General features: G+C 42.0%; 1 pseudogene across 1 annotated transcript; it reads right to left on the bottom strand.

Moving 5' to 3' along the window:
• Positions 1 to 8,989: 8,989 nt before the first annotated feature.
• Positions 8,990 to 10,879, bottom strand: LOC116087654 (annotated as a pseudogene). The gene has a single exon (XR_004117543.1). The product of XR_004117543.1 is annotated as a glycerol kinase pseudogene (transcript).
• Between the last annotated feature and the right edge of the window lie 379 nt (positions 10,880 to 11,258).

Genomic DNA, 11,258 nt, shown 5'->3' with positions numbered 1-11,258 from the left:
TCCTTCACCTGTTTGATTGTGTTTTCCTGTAGTTCTTTGAGGGATTTTTGTGTTTCCTCTTTAAGAGCGTCTAGCTCTTTTCCTGTGTTCTCTTGTATTTCTTTGAGGGTGCTATTTATGTCTTTCTTAAGGTCCTGTATCATCATCATGGTAAGTGATTTTATATCTGAATCTTGTGTTTCTGGTGTGATGGTGTGGCCAGGACTTGCTATGGTAGGAGAATTGGGTTCTGATGATGGCAAGCGACCTTAGTTTGTGTTGTTTATTTTCTTACGCTTGCCCCCGGCCATCTAGTTAACTCTAGTGCTACCTGCCCTTGCTAAATCTGACTGGAGCCTGTCCTTCCTGTGATCCTGGTTGTGTCAGAACTCCTCAGAGTCAAGCTGTCTCTGTGGTCCTGTGATTCTGGGATCCTGGGATCCTGGGCTTGTTAGATCACCTGGGAGTGTGGCTTTCTCTGTGTGTTGTGGGACTGGCTGCAGAGCTTGTACCCAAGGTCTGCTCAGAGCACTAACCCAGAGGGACTGGAAGGAACTGGAGTCACTGGGCTGGCGGAGTTCCTGTGTGCCTAGTCAAGCTGGTCCCAGTTATTCCCAGTGTTGGGACAGATGTTTGTTCCTGCTTACCTCTGATCCTGGGTGTGTCAGAGCGCCTGGGAATGGAGCTTCCTCTGGGTGTTGTGGGACTGGCTGTGGAGCTTGTGCCCTCTTTAATCTTTTTATATGTTAGAATCTGCTCAGGTTTTTGTTTCTTATTGAGTCAAACATTTTTTAAAGCAACTATTTCCTTCCCGTATCTAATGTCAGCATATAGTCATTTATAGTAATTCTCCTTGATCCTTTCATTGAAGATTATTTTGTAATTTCTTCACTTTCATTTTTGTGTCTGTGTCCCTGGCTTTTGTAGAGTAGGCAAGGGCTTGTTTTATTTACTTAAAGTATCCCTCACTCTTACTGTCTTTTTATGCTTCTACTCTCCATTTGATTTCTCTTTTGATTTTTACTCTTCTTTCCTTCTGGCAGTCTTGGGTTTATTTTGCTCTATTTTCTAGTTCCTGGAGGCAAACTGTTAGATGAATTATTTTGACTGCTTCTTTAATGCAGGCATTTCTTGCTGTAACCTTATGTCTTGGAGCTGGTTTTGTTGTGTGCTTAGGTTTGGGTGTAGACTCCATTGTGGGTTGTCACATGACGTGTTTATATTTCCCTTTTACTCATTGACTATACAGGGGCATGTTTATCATTACTACATTATATTAATTACGCCGTATCTTGACAAAACAACTTTAAAGGAGAGAAGATTTATTTTAGTTCCCAGTTTTGAATTCACTGGGAGGAGAAGGGTATGGCTCCTCACAGTGGCCAGGAGCAGAGAAAGAAAGAATGACTGAACCCCGTTTTTGTTCCTTTTCCCTCTTATTCTACTGGGATTCCCACCCTGGCACATTCTGGGCAAGTGTCTCTTCCTTAGGTAATTCTGTCTAGAAAGAGGCTTCACTAAGTGCCTGGTGGTAATGCTTCACTTAAGTGTCTCTCAATTGAGATTAAGCATATCTGTGGATTTTTTCCAAGATTCCTAATGTTATTGACTTCTAGTTTTATGTCATCATGGTCTGAGATAATATTAAGTACGATTTCAATCCTTATGAGTTTGGTAAGGCTTGCTTTGGGGTATATACTCACTTATAAGTGGACATTAGCGATAAAGTGCAGGACAGCCATGCTAACCATCCACAGACCCGAAGTAAACTGGGTGATAAGGAAGTCTCGAGGGAGGGAGGATGTGTGAATCTTACTCAGAAAGGGGAAACTAAATAGTTTAGTTTCCCTAAACTACATGGAGTTCTCCATGATGCACATGGAGAGAGCAAACTGGGTAGGGGAGGAGGCAAGGAGGGGAACAGGGATGGGTGATCAGGTATGGGGAGAAGGGGCACGAAAGAGGTCTGGGAGTGAGAATGGAAATTGGGAGGGAACATCTCTGGTAACTAGCTAGAGCCCTTGAATGGGAGAGGATACAGGAAGTCCATAAGGGTGACCCTAGCTTAGATTCCTACCAGAGGGGGATGTAGAAACTGAAAAGACTGCCTCCTATAGCCAGGCAGGATTTCCAGAGGAGAGAAGGGGACACAAATCCACCCAAAAAAACCCTTCAACCCAAAATTTCTCCTACCTGCAAGATGCACAGGGATAAAGATGGAGCAGAGACTGATGGAACATCCAACTAAAAACCGCCCCAACTTGAGACCCATCATCCCATGTGAAAGAGCTAACCCTTGACACTATTAATGATATACTGCTATGCTAGCAGACAGAAACCTAGCAGAACTGACTCCTGAGAGACTTCAGCCAGCAATAGATGGAGACAGATGCAGAGACCCACAGTCAAACATCAGGCAGAGCATGAGGACTCTTGTGAGGAGCAAGTTGGGGATGTCAAGGACACCATAAGAAGACTCACAGAGTCAACTAACCTGGAACCACGGGGCTTTACAGAGCCTGGGCCACCAACCGCGGAACATGTAGGAGCTGGATCTAGACCCCCTACACATTTGTAGCTTGATGTTCATGTAGTTCAAGCGGCTGTCTCAATTTCTGCTCCCTGTCCTTGGATTCCCTCCCTAACTACGTGGACTGACTGGTTGGGCCTCAGTGGGAGAAGATGTGTATATAAACCTGCTGAGGCTAGATACCCAGGGTGGAGTGGTATTCAAGGAGGGTTTCCTCAGAGAATGAGGAGAAGAGGAGGGGCAGTGGGAGGAGGGATTTGTGGGGGTGGGACTAGGAGTAGAGGAGTCAGGGAGCTGTGATTGAGACTTAAAATGAATTAAAAAAAATAAAAGTGGTAGGTATTAGGTTTTCAGATCACCTACTTTGTATCGTTTCACTCTACATCTCTAGTTTTACATCTGTTAATATCTACTATGAATTTTAGTACTCAAACTTGGCTATCTATATATTATGAATACTAAATACGAATTTTGACTCATTATCTTTATGTGTGTGTGTGTGTGTGTGTGTGTGTGTGTGTGTGTGTGTGTAAAACACATGTGCACACCCACGGAAGCTAAAAAGGGAATCAGACCCCCTTGAGCTGGAGTTACAGGCACTTGTAAGCCCCACCTGGCATAGGAGGAACTGAACTCAGGTCCATTGACAGAGCATTTTGTGAGACTTCTCTCCAACTCCTTAACAGTAATCTTATTTGATTTTTATAACTTAAAAAAAAAGTTTTAAGGCCATCTCATCAGATAAAGGCATAGCCATCCCATTCTCTGGTACTATCTTCATGGACATTTTTTCATCCCTTCCTACCTGTGTTCATAAATCATAAGTGGATGCTTTGTAGGATGTAGTTGGATCTCCATTTGTCTTATAATTCATTAAGTCACTCTTTATACCTTAATCTTAGAATTTAGTACGGATGGTCACAATTATGGATGGACAGAAACTTACCACTCCCTTTGCTGTTTTGTGCTTGCTCTGGAGCTTGCTTCTTTTCTCCTGGATGTGTTTGTGTGCTCATGTGACTTGATGGCCCACAGCACTGTTTTTTTTTTCCCCTTTTCTATTGTTTGTACATCAGTTGTACATTTTGTTTTTTGGCTTTTAACTTTCAATGTATCATTTTAGGCTGATAAGAAGTCTGCTTGTGCTATACACAAACACTCTAGAATCGTATTAGCCCAACATAATTTGTGTTTATGATGACACAGTTTTACACATTTGTATTGAATATTTCTTAACAAATCAATATAGTTTTAGTTCTTTTCAACTGCTTGACTTATTACCTTCATACTGGAGACATATGTGACTTATGGGCTAGTATTAGAGTTGTAGTCATTTTTCACCTCTTTGATAAATACTCAAAAGAAATAATGCCAAAGGAGGAAAGGATTATTTGTGACTTGTGGCACAATTTGCCTTATTTTAATCAAATAAGTTAGATTTGTGGCTATACCCTTAGGCGAGGTTGAATATCATGGCTGTTAGACCATTCACCTTACGACAGCAAACAGCCAAGAGAGTAGAAAAATCTTGCCAGGATCCATATATACATCCCTTCAAGGGCTACCCACTCCAATCCATTAGGCCTTACCTTTCACAGTTGCAGCACATGTTGCCCATCTGTTCTGATCTTTGAATCCATTAATAGATTAGTAAATTGTTAAAGACAGAGCTCTCATGATTCAAACACTTCTCAGGAGCCTCGGTTCTAATCACTGCTTACAGTACATAAGCCTTCTCCACACCGGTGTTGTGGATGCATACATGGAATGTAAGTGGTAAGTAATAACTGCATTCGGGTGTTCTGGATTTCACTACATGCTTAACTCTCCTCATCACACTTACTGATAATATATTTTCATGACAATGGCTACCACTCTTAAAAATTCACTAAGCATCTATTAAAAGGCATGTCTAGTGGTCATAAATCCCTTTAACTTTTGTGGGCACAAAAGCTATGAAAGCCTTTATTCCTCTTTAATTTCTGAAAGGCTGCTTTGCAGGGTATAACATTTTCTAACTGGTAGCCTTTTTTCCCCCCAGCATTTGGAATAGAAAGAGAAGGATCTCTTTCCATCCTCAAGATTTCTGCTAAGAAATCTACAAGTAGAGCTTTGCTTGTTAATTTCAATTGGTACTTTTAGAATTGTTGGTATTAGACTTTTTTAAAAAATAGCTTTTGTTTGGTTTGGTTTGTTTTGTTTTTAAGGCAGGTTCTTATAGGGTAGCCCAGGATGGCTTGGAACTCATTATATAGGCCAGGCTGGTCTCCAGCTTAAGGCAACCCACCTGCTTCTGTATGCTAAGCTTATAGGCACGAGCCACCATGAACTTGGGAGAATGTACTGCAACATGGCTCAAAGAGGACCTTTTAAAACAGAATCTATCTGGTGACTTGGAGGTTTTAAGGATTTGTTGCCCACATCTCTCCAAAGTCTCAGGAATATTTAAGAAATTATTTCAAGGCTGCCTCCATGAACTTTATGTTCTTTTTTATTTGATTTAATCATATCAAATGTCTTCAAATTGACAAATTATGCATTCTGTTTTCCTAGACTTTGGTGGAATTTTATCTATTTTCTTTTATTTCATTCACTTACTGATGCATCAACTATTTTTTCTTTTTGGTTCTTTTAACTATGCTTTTACTTAATTTCTACTGTAGGTCATTTTTTTCCTAATTTCAGGGCTTTGTCTGTTTTTATTCTCTTGTATCTCACTGGGTTTCTTCAAGACAATACTTTGAGGGTTTTTTTTTCCAGTTTGTGAATTATATGACTCGGGGTTAATTACTGGAAAGGTTTTGTACTACTCTGGTGGCTTCATAACCCCTAGCTTGTTCATGTTTATTTTGTCTCTGTCTTGATGCCTATGAGTTGAATAGTTCAGCCACCTCTTCCAAACTTTATTAAGCAGCTGTGGTAGAGGGACCCTCCCACCTACACTCCAGTTGAGCAGGGTGCAATGGCTATACTTCTGTGCGGTCACATTGGCTTCACACAGTTGATATGGCTGTGGTCAGCAGCAGTGGTGGCACCAGGTTCTTCTGTGCTCTAGGCTATGGACCATATTTGCATAGATGACTAAGATCAAAGGCTTTAGGAATCCACTGTTACTTTGCTCTTTTCACTAGAGAGTCTTAAGTGCTGGTTCTGATGGGGAGCCATAGTAGTACTGAAATCAAGGGCACGGATTCTTAGTCGGGATATGAAACTAGACTTCTGTGCCTAGAGTCTTAAGAAACTACAAGTAGCATGTGAAGCTTGAGGCATGGGATCCTTTTTTGATGTATGAATAGATGTCTTCTACCAGTAAGCTGGGACCCATTGTTCTGTGGCACATCCCACTAGCATAAATCAATGGGGCTGGTTGGTATGCGACTGTGGTTCTGAGTTTGGGGGTCAGGAAATAGCTTGAAGAGGGCCCTGGGGAAGAAAAGAAGAAAGTATCCATGCGCCAGAAGCTGGGATCCCAGAGGGCAGAGCAGAATGTAACTTTGGGAAGCAATAGGGTTCTGCAATTGTAAGCCCTAGAGAGATAGCACATTACTACTGCATGGTGCCTGTGGACCCTAAGGTATCATTAGGTACCATGGAGGTACATGGCAGTAACTTGGGCTCACTAAGATGAAATGTCTTAGTAGGAAGGCTGATTGATGGAGTGGAGCCACATCAGCTGTGGAGTTTGACATACAACTGCTCAAATGTACCTGAGGCTTGGAACCTCCAGGGAGTCGGATGCTGTACTAGTTCATAGCAGGCAGGTACCACCTCCAGTAGTTTAAGATTCTAGGTTCCTAAGGGAGTGTCATCATTTCAGTTTTGTGTTAAGGGCCAGGGTGAAGAGATACTGGGGCTATTTTTTCCACAAAACACTTAAAATTTTAGTTTCTTAGAGGTTACTTTCATTTCCTGTACTTTAGACCAGGTCTAAAGGATCTACATACTTCCTTGATATTCTGTAACATTGTTACACCTCTTAAGTTGGTGGTAGGAGTAAATATCTATGAGTAAATATCTATTGGTAAGTATAACTGAGGGACTAGCAACCCACACTGATTGTCAGGTCCTTGAGCTACCTCAGGTCCTGACATGACTGGGACAGAGAAGATATGGCTAGGGAATGAAGAATAAACAGACAGACACATGGACAGAAAAGCTTGCATCAGGAAGAGTGGGCTTGCAGACAGAGAAGTCTCAGCTCACCCGAGGCACACACACACATACACACACTCACTATTAGAGCTCTTTCGGATCTGACTATGATTTGGATTCAGAGAATGCATAATCCCCAATGAAGACTATATTAAGGGAGCTAATGCCTTCCCAAACAGTGTTAATCAGTTGCCTGCATACCAATAGTTTTTGGCTTGGCTAGGAAACTTACTCTTATCCCGTCTTTTAAAACTTAAGCTGTACACTCTAAGAATCCATACCTTCAAACAAGATAGTGTGAGCATTAATTAAAGAAAGAATATTTATAAGGGTGTGAGCAGGATGTTCGAAAGCGCTGTGGACAGTGCATAGTGTTTCACAGCACTCACAGCTTGAGAGGGAAGGAATGAACATTGTTCTTGGAACTGAGAGTCCTGAATAAGAAACCTCAATCCACAGTGAAGGTGTGTGGCTATCCTATAGGAAAACAGCAAGGAGGAAATGGAGGGATCTGTGTTCACCCTTCACATTCCTGTTGGGCCAGAATTACCAGATCTTAGAGGTCAGGAGAGCCAGGAGGTGCTGCAGGCGAGCCTCTTCCTACGAATGGGACAGCAGGAAGAATGGAGCATGTTTGAAATAAATCAACAAAAGTTTATTTAGTAACTAGTTTTGAAGAATCCCTTATTTCCAAAAGTTCATTGTCTGTGTGAACTGAAACCCAGAATTTACTCATAGACACCAGCTCTCTGGGTTGGCAAAAGAGAATCTAAAGTGTGAAAAGATTGAAAGTTGCTGTCCTAAGATTCATATTTCAACACTGGCTTAGTCACAGATGAGTTGTGAAATTTTGAATGTGTCACTTCTAATCCTTGGCAGTCGGTGGCATCTATCAGAATGGTGCTGACAGTCTTACTTTTGTTATTGACTGTTGCCATTATAAAATTATTTGGTGCACATGAAAATATTCTGAGAACTATAATACACTTTAATTTTAATTTTAATTTGCTTTGGGAAAAAAAGTCTCTGAATCTGTGACAATTTCAATGACTTTACAAATAATATATATATATATTACAAATCAAATATATGTACATATTTGTGTGTGTGTATATATATATATATATGTAAAAAGAAAGTATAATTGTCAGTCATCTGCTCATTTGTTTTTAAACTTGAATCTTATGAAAGAAAACAAATGCCTAGAATATATTCAAAGACTTTCCCTAGGGAATATATAGTTTCTTTCATCAGATTAGAGAATCTTAAAAATTATGTTATATATCAGCTGCTTTGCTTATTAATTACAGGTACTTAGCTCCAGAGAGTCTAGCCAAATCTGACACTCTGGGTTTATCTAGAGGAGCAACATCATGATGCCGGATGAGTCAAGGATCTTTGGGTCTCATCTCTCCGGCTTTCTCCCTCTAGAACTCTGAGCTGGTTATGAAAAGTCAAGGGAGGTACCCTGCTGATACTTTGCAACATGTCGTCAGGGGGTAGAAAAGGATGGCTGCTTAGGAGATTTCAATACAACACTCTCAGAATCGCAAGCGATTAGAAAATTGGCCTACATGTACGGATCTAATAAAACTCCTAAAAATGGGGGCGTGCATCCACAAAAGAGAGTATTTTCTCAAGCATATGACTTACTCACAATAGTAGACTATTCAACTGAACATAAGCTCATAACAAACTCCACAATCAGAAACCATAGTATCATATCTTCCAGCTAAAATTCGTCAAATAAAATTTGAAAGGATCCTAATGGCAAGATAGAGAGCAACATTAAGGAATGGAAATCGGTTCACTTGAAAATGCGAAACCACGGAGGGTGATTTCGCAGGCACATTTAATATGTTTAATAAAAGTAAAAAGTAAACATAAGTGAACTAAATAATGCTAGTGAAAGAAGGAGAGCACTCAAAGCTCCGCATTAGCAGCTCAGTCAGTTGTAAAAACTCAATAGAATATTTGATCCTATGTGGTCTCATAGAAAATGCCTTTTGAGGTTCTGTTATAAACAAAAAGTTAATCGTTGTAGTAGGGGAGTAAGGCCCATCCTTAGGCATGTGTTATGCATAGGTACAAACCCTGACCCCACCAGTATCTCAGTTTCATGAAAGATCACAAGGAACAGAATAAGAATAAGAAATGGGTGGGGTGTTAGTACCCTGGAGGGATTCTGCCCCACACTTGGTCACCATCAATGAAAATGGTTAATATTTAGAGAGGGAGAGAGAGGTGGGGGGAGAGGAAGAGGGAGGGGGGAGGGAGGGAGAGGGGGAGGGAGAGGGGGAGAGAGAGAGAGAGAGAGAGAAACCAATATTGCTGCTGTTTTTTCTTTATTTCACATCTCAGATCTTCTTGGAGATACATGCAACAAGGAGCACATAAACAAATTCAGAGTACAAATAGTGGCATCACATTAAAACAACTGCTGGATTCTTTCATTAGGTAAAGAGCTCTCAACTGGGGAATCCACAAGGAGGCATGATTGATGGGACATCTTATATGTACCTTGCTCCAATTAGTATCACCATGCTGCTCACTACATAAAAGCCCAGCGTCAGGCTGCTGAAAATACTAGGGTCGCGACCATCAGGAGACTGAGTCAAAACCCAACCCATAGACTTCATTACAGCTTTCTTCCATGTGGCGTAACGTCCTTCACTTTCCTCGACATTGATCTGGGGTTCAAACTTCACCATCTGGACACATGCTAAATCCTTAGGATTCAGACTCCACACTCTAACTCCTTCTGCTGCTCCGGCTGCCATGGCGACTCCCAGGGCAGTTGTTTCTGGCATGGAAGGCTTCATCACTGGAATGCACAGAATGTCCGCTTGCAGTTGCATAAGAATGTTGTTTGCGGTCATTCCTCCGTCTACCTGCAAATGTGTCAGCGGGATTCCACAATCACTGTTCATGGCATCTAAAATCTCTCGGGTTTGGAAGCAAACGGCTTCTAATGCAGCAAATGCGATGTGGAATTTATTGGTGAACTGGGTGAGCCCACAGATGATCCCTCTTGCGCTGGGGTCCCAATAAGGCGCGTATAAGCCTGAAAAGGCTGGGACAAAGTAACAACCATAAGAAGTGCCTGCTGTTTCAGCAAGTTTTTCAATTTCCGATGAACTCTTAATAATTTGAAGATTGTTTTTTAACCAGCTAACAACAGCGCCGGCTATAGCGATGGAACCTTCCAGTGCATAATAGACAGGTTCCTCTCTGCCGAGCTTGTAGGCCACTGTGGTCAGAAGGCCATGTTCAGAATTTACACACTTCTGACCTGTGTTGCATAGTAAGAAACAGCCTGTTCCGTATGTGCTTTTAGCTTGTCCGTCCTGGAGACACAGTTGTCCCACCAAAGCAGCAGACTGGTCTCCCAGACACCCGGATATAGGAACACCTTCCAACACACCACTTTTCATTAGGCCATAGATCTCGGAAGAACTCCGGATTCTGGGAAGGATGGTCATTGGGATTCCAAAAAACTCGCAGAGCTCTTCATCCCATTGCAAAGAGTGAATATTGAAAAGCATGGTCCTGCTTGCATTACTTACATCTGTACAGTGGACACCTCCATTGACACCTCCAGTCAAACACCAGATGAGCCACGAGTCAACCGTCCCAAAAATAGCTCTGCCATCTTCAATAGCCGTTTGCACCTGTCTCACATTTTCAATGAGCCAGTGAAGTTTGACTGCACTAAAGTAAGTGCTGATGGGAAGGCCTGTCTTGGTCTTGACAAAGTTATTGCTTACTGAAATGCTTTTGCTGAGATTCTCCACGGTAGACTGGGTCCTTAGGTCAAGCCACACCACAGCGTTGTAGAGAGGTTCTCCGGTGAACTTGTCCCAGACTATAGTAGTTTCCCGCTGGTTGGTGACACCGATAGCTTTTATGTTGGAAATATCAATGCTCTGCTGCCCAAGTTTCTCACATGTTTTCTCTATACACTCGTACACAGACTGTAGGATTATCTTTGGGTCTTGCTCTACCCATCCTTCTTTTGGGAACTCCTGTACTATTTCTACTTGATGATGACAAAGTAATTCAGCTGTTTGGGGATTGAAAACCAAAAAACGTGTTGAGCTGGTACCTTGGTCCACTGCCCCTACCAACGGCCCCAAAACCGCTTTCGGAGCGTCTGCCATGAATCCAGCTTTGGTGGCGGGTTATCGCGTCTGGTTTCCTTGGTGATGACAGAGGGCGGAGGAGGGGCAGGCACGAGACCATAGGTGATTGGCTGAACCTCTGACTTCCTGGCAACTACGTCATCACCTGTGGTCTCTCCAGATGCATAAATCCAACCTTGGATATAAAGCAGACATCTTGAACTTCATTTGTCCAAAAGTTAGCCTGAGTCACTCCCTCAGTGGTCCTGTGTTCTCTGCTCAGTAAACTTTATTTTAATTCCTCCAGTTGCTCTACCAGCATCCTAGCGTGTTATGTCTATTCTCTTAAGACTTGCACACAACCTACCAGTAAATCTAGCCAATTCTGTCTATTTGACCACTGTGTGCCCAATTTACTACCATCATCCCAGTACAAATTAGCAGGACTTTTCACTTCAATAACCTATCACAGTGTC

This window comes from Mastomys coucha, unplaced genomic scaffold (genome assembly GCF_008632895.1).
Source record: "Mastomys coucha isolate ucsf_1 unplaced genomic scaffold, UCSF_Mcou_1 pScaffold13, whole genome shotgun sequence".
NCBI lineage: Eukaryota > Metazoa > Chordata > Mammalia > Rodentia > Muridae > Mastomys > Mastomys coucha.
This window is presented reverse-complemented; position numbering and strand designations above follow the sequence as displayed.